The 19,163-nt window shown below is 47.3% G+C and overlaps 1 long non-coding RNA gene and 1 pseudogene across 8 annotated transcripts; both read left to right on the forward strand.

Moving 5' to 3' along the window:
* Nucleotides 1-6,275: 6,275 nt before the first annotated feature.
* Nucleotides 6,276-12,901, forward strand: LOC140629472 (uncharacterized). Of its 8 annotated transcripts, none has more exons than XR_012027317.1 (5): nt 6,276-8,753; nt 9,185-9,285; nt 9,596-11,589; nt 11,780-11,996; nt 12,089-12,897. It is a non-coding gene; the product is annotated as an uncharacterized lncRNA (long non-coding RNA). The 8 variants fall into 8 exon arrangements; XR_012027315.1 differs by having other exon boundaries at nt 6,276-7,914; nt 8,332-9,285; nt 12,089-12,880; XR_012027319.1 differs by having other exon boundaries at nt 11,446-11,589; nt 12,089-12,873.
* A 4,476-nt stretch (nt 12,902-17,377) lies between these two features.
* On the forward strand, nt 17,378-17,991 carry LOC140629471 (U3 small nucleolar ribonucleoprotein protein IMP3-like; annotated as a pseudogene).
* The last annotated feature ends 1,172 nt before the right edge of the window (nt 17,992-19,163 follow it).

The raw sequence follows: 19,163 nt of genomic DNA on the forward strand, positions 1-19,163 counted from the left end.
CTTCATTTATTGACCTCACATTCATGTTACTACAGACATGATTTTAAACACAAGCTGATAAATGACTATTGGAGCATTTTATCACATTTTGTAGAAACCAATCTCCTTTCCCTTCTTTGTGCATAAGCAGGGCTGTAAGGTTTGAAATGTCTCCCTAGTTTTGAGCCTATTCTCTGGCAGCATACTTAGGCCCGGGACCCACACAGGCCTTGCAAGATTCTGCATTCCACCATCCATGATGCTGTGCCTAGTACACACTACCTTCCCTGTTACGTATTTAACTAGTTTCCTTAAAAATAATGACAAAACTTTTTATTTGTTGTGAAGGGAAATCCATGTACTGAAAGTAAAACAAGATAGTCAGCAAATAACCCTAAAAGTACAGTAGATCAACAGACTGGTCACGGAGAAATGCGCACGTCACCAGCTATGCACTCAGCACTGCCTGCATCCTGAGGTCTTCTGCTGGTGTGTGGCTCTGCCTATTTTCAAACTCCGTTTCACTTGAGCAGTACAGGATGTGCTAATGTGCTATTCTTTTTTTTTTTTTTTTTTTTAGGATGTGCTATTCTATGTCTGGTTCCTTTCACTGAATTTTCTGCATCTGAATCTCCTCTGAATTACCCCCACATGGAATTGACCTTGACTTATAGGACTTAGTGCTGTCCTATTGTGCATGCATCCTACAAGCGTCTCAAGACATTAGTGTCAATTCAAGACTGGGCTCTTAAAATAGCCTTCAATTGCCATGTCTTACATGTCTTCTGATGCAGGTGTACGTGCCTTTCTCTTGCACATGTCCCTACTAGAAGTGGAGTTGCGGGGATCCCTGGATGGCTCAGCGGTTTGGTGCCTGCCTTCAGCCCAGGGCGTGGTCCTGGAGTCTCGGGATCGAGTCCCACGTTGGGCTCCCTGCATGGAGCCTGCTTCTCCCTCTGCCTGTGACTCTGCCTCTCTCTCTCTGTGTCTCCCATGAATAAATAAATAAATAAAATCTTTAAAAAAATAGAAGTGGAATTGCTGGGCTATGGGAAACCCACATGTTCTTATTTTACTAAACAGTTTAATATTTAACCATTGTCCAAAGATGCTGCTTTAATTCATGCACTGCCCCAAGTCCCCTTGTTTTCCTACTGAAAACTGAGTTTTCCTTGTTTGATGCTTATTTAATGACAGAATCATGCATGTTAAAATTTCAAGTGCATTTGCTCCACATGGAGCTCCCTGCTCTGGGGAGTCTACTTCTCCCTCCCCCTGCCTGCCCTCTCTGCTCATGTGTGCATGCTCTCTACTTCTCTCTCTCTCCCTCTGCACTCTGTCGTGCAAATAAGTAAAATCATTTTTAAAAATTACAAGCATGTTTAAAAACTATGTAGCTGTGACTTTTTACTTTGTCTATCTAGAAACTGAAAATCAAGGGAGGAAATACAAAGAAATGTATCTTTGGATTGAACAGGTTTTACCTTCCCAGCTAGGTTCTATGATTCTCATACTTCATCATTCTAATGTGTGCCATTCAGTATTTTCCCTGTGTGAGTTTGTCCTCTGTGATCTTACAAGGTCTCCTGGTAAGATGTAAGACACCGCAAAATATGTTTATGAGCATGTCCTCAGATAGCATCTGAATGTAGACTTAACTTCCAGTCTTATACATACAACATAGTTTGAGTTCCTTCATGTGTGATTCTACTGGGTTTTTCAATTGACTTATCACTGATAGTATTTTTTTCCTCTGCTACTTGTTGTCTTCTTCAATTTGAAAAATCCAAACGGTGGGAAAAGAAATTCTAATCCTTTTTTTTTTTTTTTTTTTTTCAGATTTCTTTCTTCCCTGTACATGTTTTTTTTGTGTGTGTCTGTTGTTATGTTATACTGATTACGGAAAAATAATCAATTTTTAAAAAGTGGTTTTAGGATTTATTCAGTGAAGAGCAGTTAAAATGTGGTTTCAGTGTTGAAAACATTGAGTACTAAAAAAAAAAAAAAAAAAAAAGAAAACATTGAGTACTATGAGGAAGATTTCATTCCACTTAAATACAAGCAAACCATGCATTTTATTTTCATTTTAGATTCAGATATTTTAGCAATATCTAATTTTAGGAAATGATTGAGAAAGATGATTTTTTTATTGTTTTCTTTTCATGGCATGTTTACCTTGGCTTCTAACTGATTCAAAACCCTAGTCTCTCTGATGTGAAGATAGCGATCTCTAAGCCACAAATGGAGAATGATGATTTGGGGCAAAATGGTTAATGAAGCTCTCTGTTATAGCACCACAACCTGTGAGGATGAGCAAGAAACCAAGTGTCACCAAGTTACTAATGAGGCTTCAGCTCTGGCACACAAAGGGCTTAGAAGTCCTCATCTGTAGTCTCACACAATCAGAAGCTCAGCAAACCACAAATCCATGACTTTGTTAATCCAGTCAAATAATTTGGACCACACAGTGAATCCACCCTGAAATCTGGAAAGACAGGTGAACAAGAGGCCTACACCCAAATCTGCTTACCTGAATACCAGACCTGCATACTGGCACATAAACGTTAATTTTGACAAATTGCTGGAGTCTGTAAAGCCTTGTGATGGTGAGAAGGCCACATTTTGGGGGTCCCCACACTTTCATGAACTGCGCCAGGTCCAAATGGTGAAAAACCTAGAAAAAAAATATTCTCTGGATCTGGCATGGGGAGATGTAAAGTAACTATGATGAAATATGCCCAGAATGTTCTTTGACAAAGGACTACCCTCCAGGAAAAGACCCAACCAGAGATTATCTCCCACTCATGCCTCCTGCCCCCTCCAGCCTCCCTATCTCACCTGATGGATGATGGTCATGGCCCAGGGTTGGGGACACCCAAAGTCTGAGATTTACCATAAGATAGTAGAACATTGCCTCTTCCCTTAGAACATGGCAAATGACCAGAGTTAGAGAGAGCCCTGCATAGTGATAAAAAGATAAATTCTCCAAGAAGACACTCCATCCTTACTGCACAGAGTGTTAGAAACGTGGCACAAAAACTCAGAACCACAATGAGAAGTAGATAGATCCTCTGATACAGGGGATAATTCAAAATCCCTGCTGGTGTGGATAGATCAAACAGGTTGAACATTTCTAAGAATGCGGTCGGCCTGAAGGGGACCACCAGCCTGATCTGATAGAGGTTTCTGGACTACTCCATCCAATAAGAGTAGAATGCACATTCTTCTCAAGCTCACATGGTACCTCCCTCTGAACAGACCACATCTGAGTCATAAAACACACCTCAACACAGGTGTTATACAGAAATAAGGCAAGGTATACTCTGAGACTACAATGGGATGAAACTAGAAATCGGTAACAGAAAGATAACTGAAAATTATCTGAATATTTGGAAATTAAATGATGAATTTCTAATCACATGGGTCAACAAAGAGATCCCAAGAGCAATACATTTTCTTTTCCTTTTTTTCCTTTACTTAAATGACAGTGAAAAATACAACTTAAGAAATTGATACCCATGTCTATGTCTTCCTCTGTGAGATTTCTCTTCATGTCTTTTGCCCATTTCATGATTGGATTGTTTGTTTCTTTGGTGTTGAGTTTAATAAGTTCTTTATAGATCTTGGAAACTAGCCCTTTATCTGATACGTCATTTGCAAAAGACATGAAGAGAAGTCTCACAGAGGAAGACATAGACATGGCCAACATGCACATGAGAAAATGCTCCGCATCACTTGCCATCAGGGAAATACAAATCAAAACCACAATGAGATACCTCCTCACACCAGTGAGAATGGGGAACATTAACAAGGCAGGAAACCACAAATGTTGGAGAGGATGCGGAGAAAAGGGAACCCTCTTACACTGTTGGTGGGAACATGAACTGGTGCAGCCACTCTGGAAAACCATGTGGAGGTTCCTCAAAGAGTTAAAAATAGACCTGCCCTACGACCCAGCAATTGCACTGCTGGGGATTTACCCCAAAGATACAGATGCAATGAAACGCCGGGACACCTGCACCCCGATGTTTCTAGCAGCAATGTCCACAATAGCCACACTGTGGAAGGAGCCTCGGTGTCCATCAAAAGATGATGGATAAAGAAGATGTGGTTTATGTATACAATGGAATATTACTCAGCCATTAGAAATGACAAATACCCACCATTTGCTTCGACGTGGATGGAACTGGAGGGTATTATGCTGAGTGAAATAAGTCAGTCGGAGAAGGACAAACATTGTATGTTCTCATTCATCTGGGGAATATAAAAAATAGTGAAAGGGAATAAAGGGAAGGGGAAAGGAGAAAAAATAAGTGGGAAATATCAGAAAGGAAGACAGAACATGAGAGACTCCTAACTCTGGGAAACGAACAAGGGGTGGTAGAAAGGGAGGTGGACGGGGGGTGGGGATGACTGGGTGATGGGCGCTGAGGGGGGCACTTGACGGGATGAGCACTGGGTGTTATTCTATATGTTGGCAAATTGAACACCAATAAAACATAAATTAAAAAAAGAAATAGATCCATGCAAACACAGTCAATTGATATTTGAAAGAAGGACAAAGGCAATTCAGGAGAAAGTTTAGTGTTTTCAGCAAGTGTTACTGGAACAGCTGGATATTTATATTAAAAAAAGTGAATCTAGTCACACACCTTACAACTTTTGTAAAATTCGCTCAGAATTGATTACTAACTTAGAGGTCAAATGAAAGCCTGTAAGAATCCATGATGAAAATCTAGGTGGCATTGAGTTTGGCAGTGAGACTCAGACTGAGAACCCATAGTACAACCCATGGAAGTAAAAGTTATAAAGTTGAACTTTATTAAAATTAAAGACTGGCTCTGAAATAGACAGTGTCAATAAAATAAAAAGTTACAGAATTAAGAAAAAATTACAATACATACACCAGATGAAAGAGTTGTATGCAAAATATAGCACAACTCTTAAACCTCAGCAGAAAGGACATGCACAAAAAGAATATTTTAAAAATATGGGTGAAGGTCTGTACTGACTCCTCATCTGTGCAGATATGCAGATGGGAAGCCAGCTGGTAAGAAGTGTCCTCTGTCATTGTAAGCTGCATCATCAAGCAACGATGAGACACTACAACAAAACCATTAGAGGGGCTAAAACAAAAATAAGTAAACACACAAACCCACCAAAACAGACACTACTGATTGCTGATGAGGCTGCAGAGCAACAACAACCATCTATTCATGGCTGGGGGTGTGAAGGAATACAAAATGGCACCACCACTTGTAAGGTAGCTTCATCATTTAATCAAAGCTGAACCTAATACTGACCATCCAATCCTTCTATCACACTCCCAGAGATTTACCCAAATGAGTTGCAGACTTTTGTCCACGCAGAAAGCTGCACCCACATGTTTGTAGCTGCTATTCTCATAAAGCTGCCACATTGGAAGCCACTAAGATGTTCTTCAAGAACTGGATGTGTCCATGGAACATCATACAACAGAACACTGATCAGTAATAAAAAGAAATGAGCTACCATACCATGAAAAAACACAGATAAACCTTAAATATATATTAGTAAATGAAAGAAGTCCATGTGAAAGGCCACATAGTGTGTGACTCCGACATGACACTGGAAAAGACAAGCCTATAGGGACAGTGAGAATGTCAGTGGTTGGCAGAGGTTGGGAAACAGAGAAGGAAAGAAAGAAAGAAAAAGAAAGAAAGAGAAAGAAGAAAGAAAGAAAGAAAGAAAAAGAAAGAAAGAAAGAAGAAAGAAAGAAAGAAAGAAAGAAAGAAAGAAAGAAAGAAAGAAAAAGGAAGGAAGGAAGGAATGGAGAAGAAGAAAGAAGAAAGAAAGAAAGGAAAGAAAGAAAGAAAGAAAGAAAGAAAGAAAGAAAGAAAGAAAGAAAGAAGAAGAAAGAAAGAAAGAAAGAAAGAAAGAAAGAAAGAAAGAAAGAAAGAAAAAGAAAGGAAAGAAAGAAAGAAAGAAAAAGAAAAAGAAAGAAAGAAAGAAAGAAAGAAAGAAAGAAAGAAAAAAGAAAGAAAAAGAAAGAAAGAAAAGAAAGGAAGGAAGGAAGGAAGGAAGGAAGGAAGGAAGGAAGGAAGGAAAGAAGGAAGGAAAGAAGGAAGGGAAAGAAAAGAAAGAAGGAAGGAAGGAAGAAAAAGAAAAAGAAAGAAAGAAAGAAAGAAAGAAAGAAGAAAGAAAGAAAGAAGAAAGAAAGAAAGAAAGAAAGAAAGAAAAGAAAGAAGAAAGAAAGAAAGAAAGAAAGAAAGAAAGAAAGAAAGAAAGAAAGAAAGAAAGAAAGAAAGAAAGAAAGAAAGAAAAAAGAAAAGTAGAGTCAGGATATCTCAAGAGAAAACATGACCATGACGAGAAAACTGAACTGGACCCAAATGTATGAAGTGCATGAAGCCACATCTGTGAAGATGGCCTGTGTGTGGACCCAAGTAGTTTTGGAAATGACCAGAGAGGCCATCTGTTCCCAGGACCAGGGAGGCCCCATTCTGTTCCCTGCCCTGCATGGCCAGCTGTCCCTGAACAGCTTAGCTGGCCCATCGGGTTCTGTGCTCCTCCTGGATTCCACCGAACAGCCCAATGTTGCTGGTCAGGGCACAAGGCAGATAGGGCGCCAGGGCTGAGGCTTGCTTTAGAGGCTACACAGCAAGGCTTGGATCATAGTGGCCACGAGGTGCCTTCAAATGAGTAATAGTCACTTCTAGTCAACCAGATAGCCTGTCATTCTCAAATGAGCATAGCAAAGGCCATTTATTTAGAGCTTGTCACAGTAAGATGAACAGTCCCCATTGCTGTGTTTCCCAAAGACTCAAAGATGGGCAGGGGATGGGGAGAGCTTTACAGAGGAGAGAAGGGGATGCTCGGAGGCCCTCGGGGAAGCCACGAGACTGAGGAAACTGGAATGTTACCAGAAGTGGAGGGCCCCTCCTCAGTAGTTAGAGGAGCCTATTTGCCTTCTTTTTGTTGGTCCTAAATTGGAAGTCAGGACAAATTTTAGGAAGCTGTCAGCTACTAATCAAGACTTGATTGCTGGGTTGATTGATACAGGGATAACGATCACTGTTTAGTTTCCTGGACTGTCTCTCAAAACAGACTCCCTGCACATATGACTTAGAGATAACAGGCTGGTTTCCTGGGCTGGTGAGCTGAGAGACGGGGTGGGCCCTGGGGCAGGCTGCAGCCGATTGTGGGGGTCAGAGGTCTATTTTTTTAAGATTTTATTTATTTATTCAGAGAGAGAGAGAGAGAGGCAGAGACACAGGCAGAGGGAGAAGCAGGCTCCATGCAGGGAGCCTGATGTGGGACTCGATCTTAGGACTCCAGGATCACACCCCGGGCTGCAGGCGGCGCTAAACCGCTGCACCACCAGGGCTACCAGAGGTCTATTTTTTTTCCCCAGAGTTCTATTTTTATATGTGGTCTCTCCATTGTCTGTTTGTACAGTCTTATGTCTCTGCATGACAGCATGTGGAGAGAGAGGAAGAGGAGAGAGAAAAAAAGGGGAGGGGGAGGGATGGCAGGAGGCCCCTCAGTGGCTGGCAGGCCCTCACAGCCTCCTATGGGGACAGTGACCCGCATTCAAGGTCTCCAGCCCAGGACCCCAGGAAAAGTAGATGTGTTCTGAGTGCACGGACTTCATAACTGAATACAATAAAGGTCCTTTCAGAAAACAAAAGAAAAACTGTCCAACATTTTGTCTTTCCAGACAAATTTTTATCTTGTACATGTGAAACAATTCAACTTTAGAGTCTGTCCTCCGTCTCCGGGAGCATTTGGAGCCAGCAAGACACATGTCCCATCTCCAATGTGAGCAGAGGCCCTGGGCTGTCACACATGGAAGCATTTGAACCCCAAATATAGTGGCCGTCAGTGTGTATACGTGGGGCGGCTGCCGGGGCCCTGGTCACACAGTTTCTCATGGAATAATGCATGTTGCCTCAGGTCAGAAGTTCATCCACATTAATTTGTTGTTGCACGTTTGGGGGAAAAAACTCTGTGAATAATCAGATCTCTTGCAAAATGCCTCTGTATATTCAAGAGTCAGTTGTAAAATGTTTCTGTTTTGTGCTAAAAATATATGATTAAAGGCACTTCTACCATAAATGGACTTACTGTGGTGACATTTATACTATATCTAGATATTTTCTATAAAAAGTCTTTTGATCATGAAAATGAGCTTTATGCCATTCGTTGGTATATTTACTACCTAATGACCAACATCAACAATAGTTTTCTTTTTAATACTATTTTAAAATAAAAGGAAAAAATATCCTTGGCAGGGGGTGGGAAATAATTTCGAATCTGCATATGAATTACAAATTAGGGATAATTAAAAATGTTTTTGTGGCTGTATTTCAGGGACAGTGCTTGCCACTGGATGTCCAGCTGCGCCCGGATGCACGCAGGCCTCTGCTGGCTTTCCCAGGAATGAGGACTGACTTCCTGCCACCAGCCACACTCTCTGTCCAGAATCCTCCACGACATTTTCCTCGCTCTTTCTGTGGCCCTTGAGAAGACTGACCCATGCCTCCATGTTGAGTACAGCCCAACACTGTTTCTGGGATTCCTTTCCAACCTGTGACCTCTCAGAAGCCCTGGGTTTATATTTCTGGATTGTCTATAGCTGAATGGGTTTTCAAGACAAGTCTGTACGGTTTCACAGGCCAGAAGATGGGTCCTGGCGCCCATGGTGGGTGCTGTGAGCCAAGTCGGGGTCCAGAGAGTAGAGGGTCTGGAGGCTGCACCCCCGAATGGTTTCAATTCAACAAATGAAGTGCCAGGTATGATAGAACATCATTCTCTTAGCGGAGGGCTCAGAAATACGGGAAGACACAGCCCGAGGACTTCCAGGCCAGCCCGGGGAGCAGAGGGTGTGAGACTGTCAGAGGGCTGCATGCAAGCCCTCTGTGGAGGGTGGTGGAAGGTCCAGGGACAGATAATGGACATGTAGGAAGAGGTGGACCTTCGTGGAAGGCAGGTGCAGGAAGTAGAACTTCCATGGGTGGGATAGATGATTGAGTTGAAAGATTTGCTTCAAAACCATCCAGCTAACCATAGTAGAACCTAAAGATGCTGGATGAAAATCGGTTGGTCCCACTCATATTGCATTGGATGACTCTTTGGGGAAACATGACCTTCTCTGTTACTATGTGTTTTGATGAATTATTTCCTTTATTGCATGTTTGTCTGCGGAACACTCACCCTGAGCCAGATCCTGCTCCAGGCCTTAGGGGCACATAAGTGGATAAAACAAGACTTACATGCTTTCTCAAGATGTGGATTCCAAGAGGGAAGTAGATATGTAAATAAAAGGTAATATAAAAATATCTTTGAGGGAGACCTGGGTGGCTAGGTGGTTGAGCATCCCAGGTCGTGACCCCGGGGTCCCAGGATCGAGTCCCACATTGGGCTCCCTGCATGGGGCCTGCTTCTCCCTCTGCCTGTGTCTCTGCCTCTCTCTCTCTCTGTGTCTCTCATGAATAAATATTTTAAAAATATACTTTTGGACTTGTCTCCATCTTCACCTGGTGGAGATAGGAATTAAGAGAAATGCATTAACATCGGTCATGTGCTTGTTACATGCCCAGCACCCTGACTGTACACACCTTTGTGCAATTTACAGCCGGTGGAAATGGCAGATGCTGCTGTTCTGACTTGCTGTAAAGAAACCACACGAAGTGCAGCTCAGGCAAGGGTATTAATCTAGAAACCACTCATGAGGGTGACTGGAGATGGGACCAACATAAGAAGATGTGGGAACAGGAGAGGCACCACTTACCACGGGCGGACCCAGGAATCTTAGTAACAAAGTGTTTGCAAAAAACACTGTAGAGAAAATTTACAAAATGTCTCTGGAGAATTTATAGGGTAAGTCGACCCTCCACCGTGGGGAGAGTCAGGGTCACAAACGTGTCACTGAGTCCTACATCGGTGTAGGATTCTAAACATTTCCAAATGAGTAGTGGGGATTAGAATCCATGCCTCTGGGATCGCACTCAGAACAGAAACACTCAGAGAAGGAATGAGGAGTTTATGACAAAGATAAAGGAGAAGACGGGCTGATGTACGTCAAGACTCTTTCAAGGCTCTAATGAGATTAATCTGGAGATTGACACATGCATCAACAAAACAGAGAAGCAAGGCCAAGATTGTGTGGATGTGTAAATATATATAATAAATATAGAAAGAGATGTATTAATATGTTCATTTATGCCAAACTTCTCATAGAATGTTTAGAAATACACTTCACGATCTCTTGAAAAAGAAGGGCTGACTTAGACAATAATATGACAGACACACCTCATAGAGAAAGAGAAGGAAAAATCAGTCCAGATCAAATCTCAGTACTTCTCTTTGAGGAACATGCTGTAAAGAAAGCTGAGAGAGCCATGGCAGGTAGCCGTTTGGGAAAAGACATCTGTGTCATACATGACAGAGGGATCAGTATCCAAAATACTGAAAGAACTTGAGGAAATTAATTGGAAAACAAGCAGCCCCATAGATAAATTGTCAAAGTGTGAACAAGAGTTTCACATGCAAGGAATCCTGAAAGAGTAATGGGAAGAGTCTCAGCCTCACTGTGAGCAGCGGTGTGGGAGCGCGGCGGCCCCGAGAGCGTCCCCTTGTCATCAGACAGGCAGGAGGACAGCGAGGTGCTAATTCCGGGGCAGCTGAGTCCAGGGGTGGGTATGCTGCCGGCTCCAGGGCCGCACACGGTACAGGGGGGAGAAGCAGTGAGGAAATGCCCAGCAAGTTCGGAAGGGCACAGACCCTACACCGGGCACGTCCACCTGCAAAGTCACCCCCAGTGAGTCCAGCTGGTGGCAGTACTGACGCTGGGTGACATCTCTGTGAGGGGAAACTTGGGAGCAATCCCAGCGCCCAACGCTGGAGAATAGGTCTGTGTCTGACCTTAGGAAGCAGTGTGCTTGTGCATCATGTGGCATTTGTCTCCTTGTGACCGGCCCATGTCACTCATGGAAGGCACAGCTCCTGGCGACTGCTCGTGGGGGTGGGGGAAGGACCCAGTGTGCCGGAGTGGATGAGACTCCTCTGGGGCGAGGGCTCTGTCCACCGTGCGGCTGCCTGCCTGATGGTTTTGTGTTGGGGTTAACAGGTGATGGGCGGGTTAGGGATGCTCAGGGGAAGGTGACGAAGTCAGGTCCCAAGGGCTGCTCTTTAGAGACCCACGTGTCTCCTGGAGACTTCCAGCAGGCACTTGACTCTGTGGGTCTGGAGCTCAGCAGAAAGGCCAGACACACAGGTCAAGTGTGGGAATCTGTAGCTCATGAGAGTGTACAGGTGGTCATTGGAGGTTCTGGATTGAAACTGTTGCAAGGTATATCAGCTTTCGTGTCTGCGTCCTGGGGAGAGACCATGCCGTCTTGATGGGTCTCCCAGCTTTGCCTTTTGGGCCCAGTTCCTAAGGCTTGATCCCTTTCCATCCTGGCTCCCTGCTCTCCGCCTCTGCAGGTGGCGGCCACGTAAAGTCCAAGCGTCCCGCTGTGCCCACACTGTGCAAAATGTGAACACGAGGGCTTTGAAGAGCAGTCACAGAAATGCCCGCTCAGCGGCCGCTCCAGCCTCCCCACACCCCACAGACTCAGCTCCAGAGGAGTGAGTTTGGGGACTTGAGTAATTAATTGAATGGAAAAGAACCCAAACTGGTTAGGGATGAATTTGAAGTTAGCTTCTAAGTTGTGGCCAGTTACTGGGGGCGGGACGGGGTGGGGGGATGAGGGGGTGGTGGAAGAAATATCTTGAGCATGACGTTTTATACAAAAAAAAAAAAAAAAAATCCATACAGAGTCAAGTTTAACTCCTGAAAATGAAGGAAAAGGCGAGGGGTATGAGTGTGTCCCCTGCATGCTGAGGTCACCATGACACCTTGCAACTTTGAGGAAGAGAAATGCTTCATTATGGGTGAAAAGAAGCCACTTCTGAAGCCACTTCAACACCCCCTGGTTGAGCGCTGAGCCCAGAAGACTCGGCCGATGTAGCCCTGGGGGCTTACCTCCTGCAGAGTAAGGGCTTCCCTGGCGGAGGGTCTTGGGACAGGTGGGGCGGGGAGTCAGGAGGACTGGCTCTCAGGCTCAGCTCCACCCCACCTGGACAGGTGCTGTGCCCTTGGTTTGGTGTTTCCCGTGAGATTCACAGGCTGGGAGCACGAGATGTCTGCATGTCAAGAACTGGATCTCGCTGAGCACCTGCAAAGCCGATGTGCGTCCCGTGGGGACGGACACTCAGCTCCGCCATGGCCTGGGCACCGTCGTGCTGTTTCTGTTTCTTTCTATCCCTTCGCTGTCTGTGTGTTTGGGGACGTAAGCACCACATGCAGAGCAGGTGGTGGCCCAGATGCTCTCCGGGGTAATCGGAGCTTCCAGAGGGTGGCCCTCAGATGGCTGCCAACCATCGAATCCCAGGTGTCTGCCTGGCCTGAGGTCACCGACTGAAACAGCCCTGGGGCCAGACTGCTGCCTTCCCGGCACCCCGGCAGCCCGGGACAAGGAGGTTGTCATTGAGGCTCACTGTCCTAAATTAAGTGCTTGTGAGCTGTTCAAGTTGTATTCCATGAAAACAGGGTCATGAAATTAGGGCTTCCTCAGGGAAAGCCACATGAGCACAGACCGACTAACCGTGGGTGTGGTGCACACCAGGCCGCCACGCGTCTGCTGTCCAGCTCCCCGAGTCCTTGGGTAAGGGTACACATGACCTGTGAGTCCACACATGTGGATTTTCATGACAAGGCCCGGGGGGAGGGGGGGAGGATGCTTTGGGGACTGGCGAACAACGCAGTTGTGTTGGTAGGGCAGGGCAAATATATACAGTCTGTATTCCTTATTTGTAATATGTATTTTTATTTATTAATGCTTAAGTGCTGTTTGGTAAGTTTTCTTAATAAAATTATTCCTGATTTTACTTTTTTTTAAAAAAAGATTTTATTTATTTATTTGAAAGGGAGAGAGAGAGAGCATGAGCAGGGGTCGGGGGGGCAGAGGGAGAAGCAGACCCCTTGCTGACTGGGGAGCCCGACATGGGGCTTGATCCCAGGACCCTGTGATCATGACCTGAGTCGAAGGCCAAGGTTTCACCGACTGAGACCCCCCAGACGCCCCTCACTTTGTATTTTAACAGTGGGAACATCCGGAGACCTAACATGTGATCCTCATTCTTACTGACATTAAAATAGAAATGAAGAGTCACTCTTTGGGGCAGGTGCCCAGTGCCAGGCCCGGCGCTCACGGCTTGTCCCTGCCGTCACCGACCCCACACGACCGTGCGGTGAAGTGAGTGCCTTGGGCCAGGTGTGCAAACAAGCACACAGGACAGCAGGCCGGAGGGGAGTTTCCAATGAACAGCACCTCATTTTTGCGTAGGAGCACCCCAGGCTGTGTTAGCACGACTCAGAAGCAGAGGTGCCTGAGGCCCCGGCCACCCGTCCTCCACCTCTGACGTCGGAAACTGCCCCCGTGAGCTTCATCTCATTTTCCTGCGTGTTGTCTACGAGCTCACTATCTCTCACACTCCAAGTTCATTCCACATGTCCTTTCTTTTTCCCTAAGCTATGAAATAATATTTTTTCCAATAGCCTTTGATGATTACATCAAAAACAATAGATGTTCTGAAAATAAGAAATTCCGTGCGAGGGTGGGTCAGCCTTGGCCCACAGGCTTTGTGGGCTGCAAATATTCATGCTGGGAGGGAGGGAGGGTCAGTGCAACCCCGAGGGGAGACCTGGACACCAGTTTCCTGGAGTCTCGTGATGGGAGTTTTGAATCCTTTTGTAAAAATGTGTACTGGCAAGTTGTTTAACTAGATAGACTTCTCAAGCTTGATCTCTTCTTTCTTTTCAGCTATTTGCCTCCCATGGCCCAGTGTAGACCAGACACTTCTGAGAATTTTGCTTTGGGGGGAATGAGGTGGCATTGACAGAGGTGTTTTACTGGAGTGTTTTGTACGGCTTTGTGGCTGTGCCCCAAATCACCTCCCAGCTCCTCAGCGAGATTGTGGAGGGGGCCTTTAGGAGATGATGACATCTAAGTGAGTCGTACAGTGGGACCCCATCCACTAGGCCTGGTGTCCCCATAGGAAGCATCACCAGCAAGCTTTCCCTCCCTCTCTCACTCTCCCCACCGAGGAGGACGGTGTTGGGTCGGGGGAGCACTTACCAGGAACCAGACTGACTGTCAGCATCTCCATCTGGACTTCACCAACCACCAGCAGGCTCCTGGCGCATCAGCCCAGGACCTGGCGGTGCGCCTTGGGGAGCTGAGCAGGCTCACATCTGCTGTCTTGTCTGCTGGTATCGCACAAGCCCTGTAAGAGGAGGTTCTCGACATTTTATCCTAGTCATGACTCTATCTGCATCCGACAGTCTCATCCTTAGGCTGAGTCTCTGTGTAAAGACCGCACAGATCTACTTCTTTACTCAGTTTTTTTTATCTGTGTCTTCTTGTCTCTGAGAGATGTCTGTTGGGCTCCACTCACTGTTAGGCACTGTGCTTCCTTGTGGCTTTAGCTACAAAGGGAATAGGGTCTGTCATTTGTGAAACACTACAAGAGCCACAGTCCGAGTTCTGTGTTCCACACATGGAGTTAATTAATCCTTCCCAATAACCAAGAAAGATCTAGGTATCGTAATTCATTTTTATTGGTGATAAAACTGAGGTCTACTGACTCAAAAATAGCATTTATTGGAGCCAGAATGAGAACCCGATGTGAATGACTCCAAGTTCTCCTATGGAAGAGACCAGCATCCAGATGTAAAGCAATGCCTCCCACAGAGGAGGGGACAGAGCGTGGACAGAGGAGAGGTTTCTGTAATTCCCTTTTATCTTCCTGCCAAGAGCCACCCTGACTAGCCCAAGAGGGCAGGACAGAGACAGGGGAGCTTCGTGTCATCCTCCGGGGCCCCCATGCTCCCTGCGTGAGTCCTCCTGGGGTGGACACGGGAAGGCCCCACGGGCCAGCGCCACCATGCCCAGCTCCACCTCGCATGCCCTTCTCAGGCTGCCTCTTCCTCTGTCCATATCCCAGGTTCTCTCCGTCCACTCAGATGTCCCTGCTGATCTTGGTTGCCCATCTCATCTGTAGTGTGAATCCATCCCCTTCCTTCCTTGGCCCTGCGGTGACCCACTGCCTGGCCCCCACATGCCTTCCAAATGCCTTTGGAGCATTTGGAAGGCATGGAGCAGCGGGCGGGGGCTGCAGCAGGGGCCCGTCTGTGCCTGTGAACACCTCCACACCCACCACTCATGCACTTTCCTGGCCCCTGACATCTAGTCAGCCCTCCCATGTCTGCCTGTTCTGGTCAGTCTGTGGCTCACTGGGGACCCTCTGATTTCCTCTTCCACTGGACAGGCCTCATCTCCATGGGACAGCCTCTGAGACCACCTTGATGAGAGGAAAAGTGAATAATCTCAGTGATGTTGTACTTTGCATTGAAAGAACGTCAAATGCCAGATAAGTCTCTTAAAGTAACTCTTTGTATGACCTGTGCCTCATCCACACGCTGTCCTTTCCATTCTTGTACTGCCTTGTTGCATTAAATCTTCCCACATAGCACGCAATTGGAATTAAAATAATACCTATTTCTCAGATGAAGAGACTTAGGCATAAAGGAAATGCATTATTTTTTGTTTGTCTTATTTTTCCTTGTTTGTTTTGTTTCGTTTCTTAAAGTCCACACATGAGCAAAATTATATGGTATTTGTCTTTCTCTGACTTGTTTCACTTAGCATAATACCCTCTAGATGCATCCATGTCCTTGCAAACGGCAGGACTTCACTTTTTTTTTATGGCTGGGGAATATTCCACTGTATGTATAGACCACATCTTCTTTATCCATTCATCAGTCCGTGGACACCTGGGCTGCTTCCATAACTGGTGGCATGGCCCAGGTCCTGCCTTCACTCTGCATCCTTCCTCCCCTGTCCTGTCTTTGGCTAAAATGAGGCTGGTAGCACTCTGTGCGCCTTCTGTTACCTCCTCCACTGCAGAGTTCACTGCCTTCTGTCCTGGTGGCTTCCATGACATTGCAAGTGTGGCTCACACAGCTTTCTCCCAACAAAGGCTCTGTGCTCCTCGATGGCAGCAGTGTCCCTCACTCCTCATTATCCTCAGGGCCTCAGACAGGGCCAGGCCCTGCAGTGACTCAGATGTTGCTAGCCACAGCCTCCCCTCCGCTCCCCCCATCTCCCCACCCAGGGACAAGCAGCCTGCCAGGTTTGCACCTGCTGAGTGCTGCCCGCTCTCCAAAACAGCGCCACCACAGCCGTGGGTGAGACAAAGCCCAGTTTATTTATTTTTTTATCATGGAAAGGGAAACTCACCTCAACTGAGTAATTTTCTTTAAAGAGCTTATTTATTTATTTCTGAGAGACACACAGAGAGAGGTAAAGACACAGGCAGAGGGAGAAGCAGGCTCCCTGCGGGGAGCCCGATGTGGGACTCGATCCCGGGACCACGCCCAGAGCCAAAGGCAGACGCTCAACCACCGAACCACCCAGGCATCCCTCCTCAACTGAGTCTTGAAGACACCTCAAAGGGGAAAAGTGAAGTCAGGATGTTTATTGAGATTTTGTGGTCTGGGCTGAGATGGGTCTTTCATGTTCGGTTTTGTTCAGATTTGGTCAGTGACCACAGGATAATGGTTGAGGAGAGGCGGGCACAGCAGAAAGGGTCTAAGAGTCTTGGATGGAAACTCTCAGCCAATGCTTGTATTGAAGAGAGATCCTTCTGGAAGCTCCTGGAGTGGACAATCAAGTTATTCACACGTGAATCTTCTGCAGTAGTTTTTTTTTTATTATTATTCATTTATGATAGTCACAGAGAGAGAGAGAGAGAGAGAGAGAGGCAGAGACATAGGCAGAGGGAGAAGCAGGCTCCGTGCACCGGGAGCCCGACCTGGGACTTGATCCCGGGTCTCCAGGATCGCGCCCTGGGCCAAAGGCAGGCTCTAAACCGCTGCGCCACCCAGGGATCCCTGCAGTAGGAGTTTTATCGAATAATGACGTTGTGCTGCTGAAGACGCCAGTGGTCACCACCTCATGTTCTTATGGAGAGGATGCCACGTGGAGTTCTTGGTTCCAGCCCTCACGCTGCAAGTGTATCACAGAGGCACACTGCAAAGTGTCTTCCAGGGGGGTCCAGGGGTTCACATCACTCATCTGATTGAAGAAATTATCAGGAAGTTATGAACATTTCCAGTAGGAATGGCCACATGGCCAACCTGTGACCACAATTTCTTTCATATTCAGCTCAGAAATGAAGGGGATAGGGCCAGCACAGGAAGAAGTAAGGTAAAAAGATCTGTGTGTTTTCCCTTAAAGTGGAATCCTTCCATATGGTAAACCCAGCCAGGTTGTTCCCATAAGTAAAAACCATGCCTATCATGGTGCGGAAGCGGAGATCATGGTGCGGAAGCTGAAGTTCCACGAGCAGAAGCTGCTGAAGCAGGTGGACTTCCTGAACTGGGAGGCCACCGACCACAACCTGCACGAGCTGCGCGTGCTGCGGCGGTACCGGGGGCAGCGGCGGGAGGACTACACGGCTACAACCGGCTGCGCCGGGCGGTGCGCGAGCTGGCGCGGCGTCTGCGCGACCTCCCCGAGCCAGACCCGTTCCGCGCGCGCGCCTCGGCCTGGTGCCCACGCGCGGCTCGCTCGCGCTCTGCCACTCGGTCACCGCCTCGGCCTTCTGCCGCCGCCGCCTGCCCACCGAGCTGCTGAAGCTGCGCATGGCGCAGCACCTCCAGGCCGCCGTGGCCTTCGTGGAGCAGGGCCACGTGCGCGTGGGCCCCGACGTGGTCACCGACCCCGCCTTCCTCGTCACGCGCAGCATGGAGGACTTCGTCACCTGGGTGGACTCGTCCCGGATCCGGCGCCACGTGCTGGAGTACAACGAGGAGCGCGACGACTTCGACCTGGAGGCCTAGCGCCGTCCCTCCCCGGGTCGCCGCCCGCCGACGCCTTCCCGTTGCTCGACCCCTTTTGATTCGAGTACTCGCTCTTGTTCGGGGTTAAGAATTCGAGCTCGAGTTTGCAGAAGATGCGGGGCGAGGGCGGGGATGGGTTAGTGCGCCCTCGCGCGCGCGGAGAGGAGCCGTCCCAATGCCAGTAAAGGGGCCAGCCGCTCGGAGCGTGCAAAAAACCATGCCACACAGCTCACAACCATCACTGTCATGATAAGGGTAAAATCCAGGCTCTAGCAGGCACTGGTGCTCCTTCAGGCTTGGCTTTACTGAGTGGGCCATGTGTCCTCCCCCATCCTCCCCAAATGGAATATGTGCCTCTGTGCCTGGGGGCTGTAGGATACAATGGGTCCCCTCTGCATTCCTGTCTCCTGTCCCTCCTGCAGGTGTCCATTTCAGCTGGATCCTTGCCATCTCTGTGGAGAGCAGCTCCCTCCCTCCCACTGCCATGCACTCCATATTTGTGCCTATCATCCTCATCATCGTGACATAGTCACAGTGAGACAGCTGGGTATCTTCCCAGCCATGCTAGGGTGAGCTCACTCACTCAGGAGCCCTGGGTCAAAAGGAAATGATATCTGTTCTGGATCTCAAAGGATAAGCAGGAGTTGGCCATGACAATGAAAGGGTGGTGGATGAAATTTGAGGTAGATCCCTCTATGTGTGCAGAGGAACGAGCATGGGCCCTTCAGGAAATGTGGGTTCCTTCTAGGGCCTTGAGTATGTGAGAAGCGTCCCTGATTTTGTAGGGCCCTGTAGTGACATGCTGAGACCTTAAGGCTTCTCATGTGAGAAGACAGAACTACCACGAGTACACAGAAGGACAGCTCTGGGAGAGGATTTTGCTGGGCTAAGCATCATGAAGTGGCTTGTTCCACACCATTGCCATTGCTGGCAATACCCTGCAGGCTGGTGCAAGTCTGAGGGATGAAATCACAGTGGATCACAGGGTCACTCCCAGAATTTCTTGCCCCATATTCTGACAGTTGATCTTCACAATAATAACGCTAACTTCTGTCCCTGGGTCGCTCGCTCTGTGTCAGGTATCGTGTCAGACACCAATGTTACAAGGTGAGAAGTTCTGGGTCCCTGGTTGTGGTGTCTAACGTCGTTCACGGTCATGGAAGTAGCCCCCGGGGGACACACACAGAGGTCCTTCAACCCTGTGTGGAGGCCCCGGAGCCAGGGGCCTCCATGCCATGTGCCCAGCTGCATCCTG

Source organism: Canis lupus (genome assembly GCF_048164855.1).
Source record: "Canis lupus baileyi chromosome 15 unlocalized genomic scaffold, mCanLup2.hap1 SUPER_15_unloc_1, whole genome shotgun sequence".
Taxonomy (NCBI): domain Eukaryota; kingdom Metazoa; phylum Chordata; class Mammalia; order Carnivora; family Canidae; genus Canis; species Canis lupus.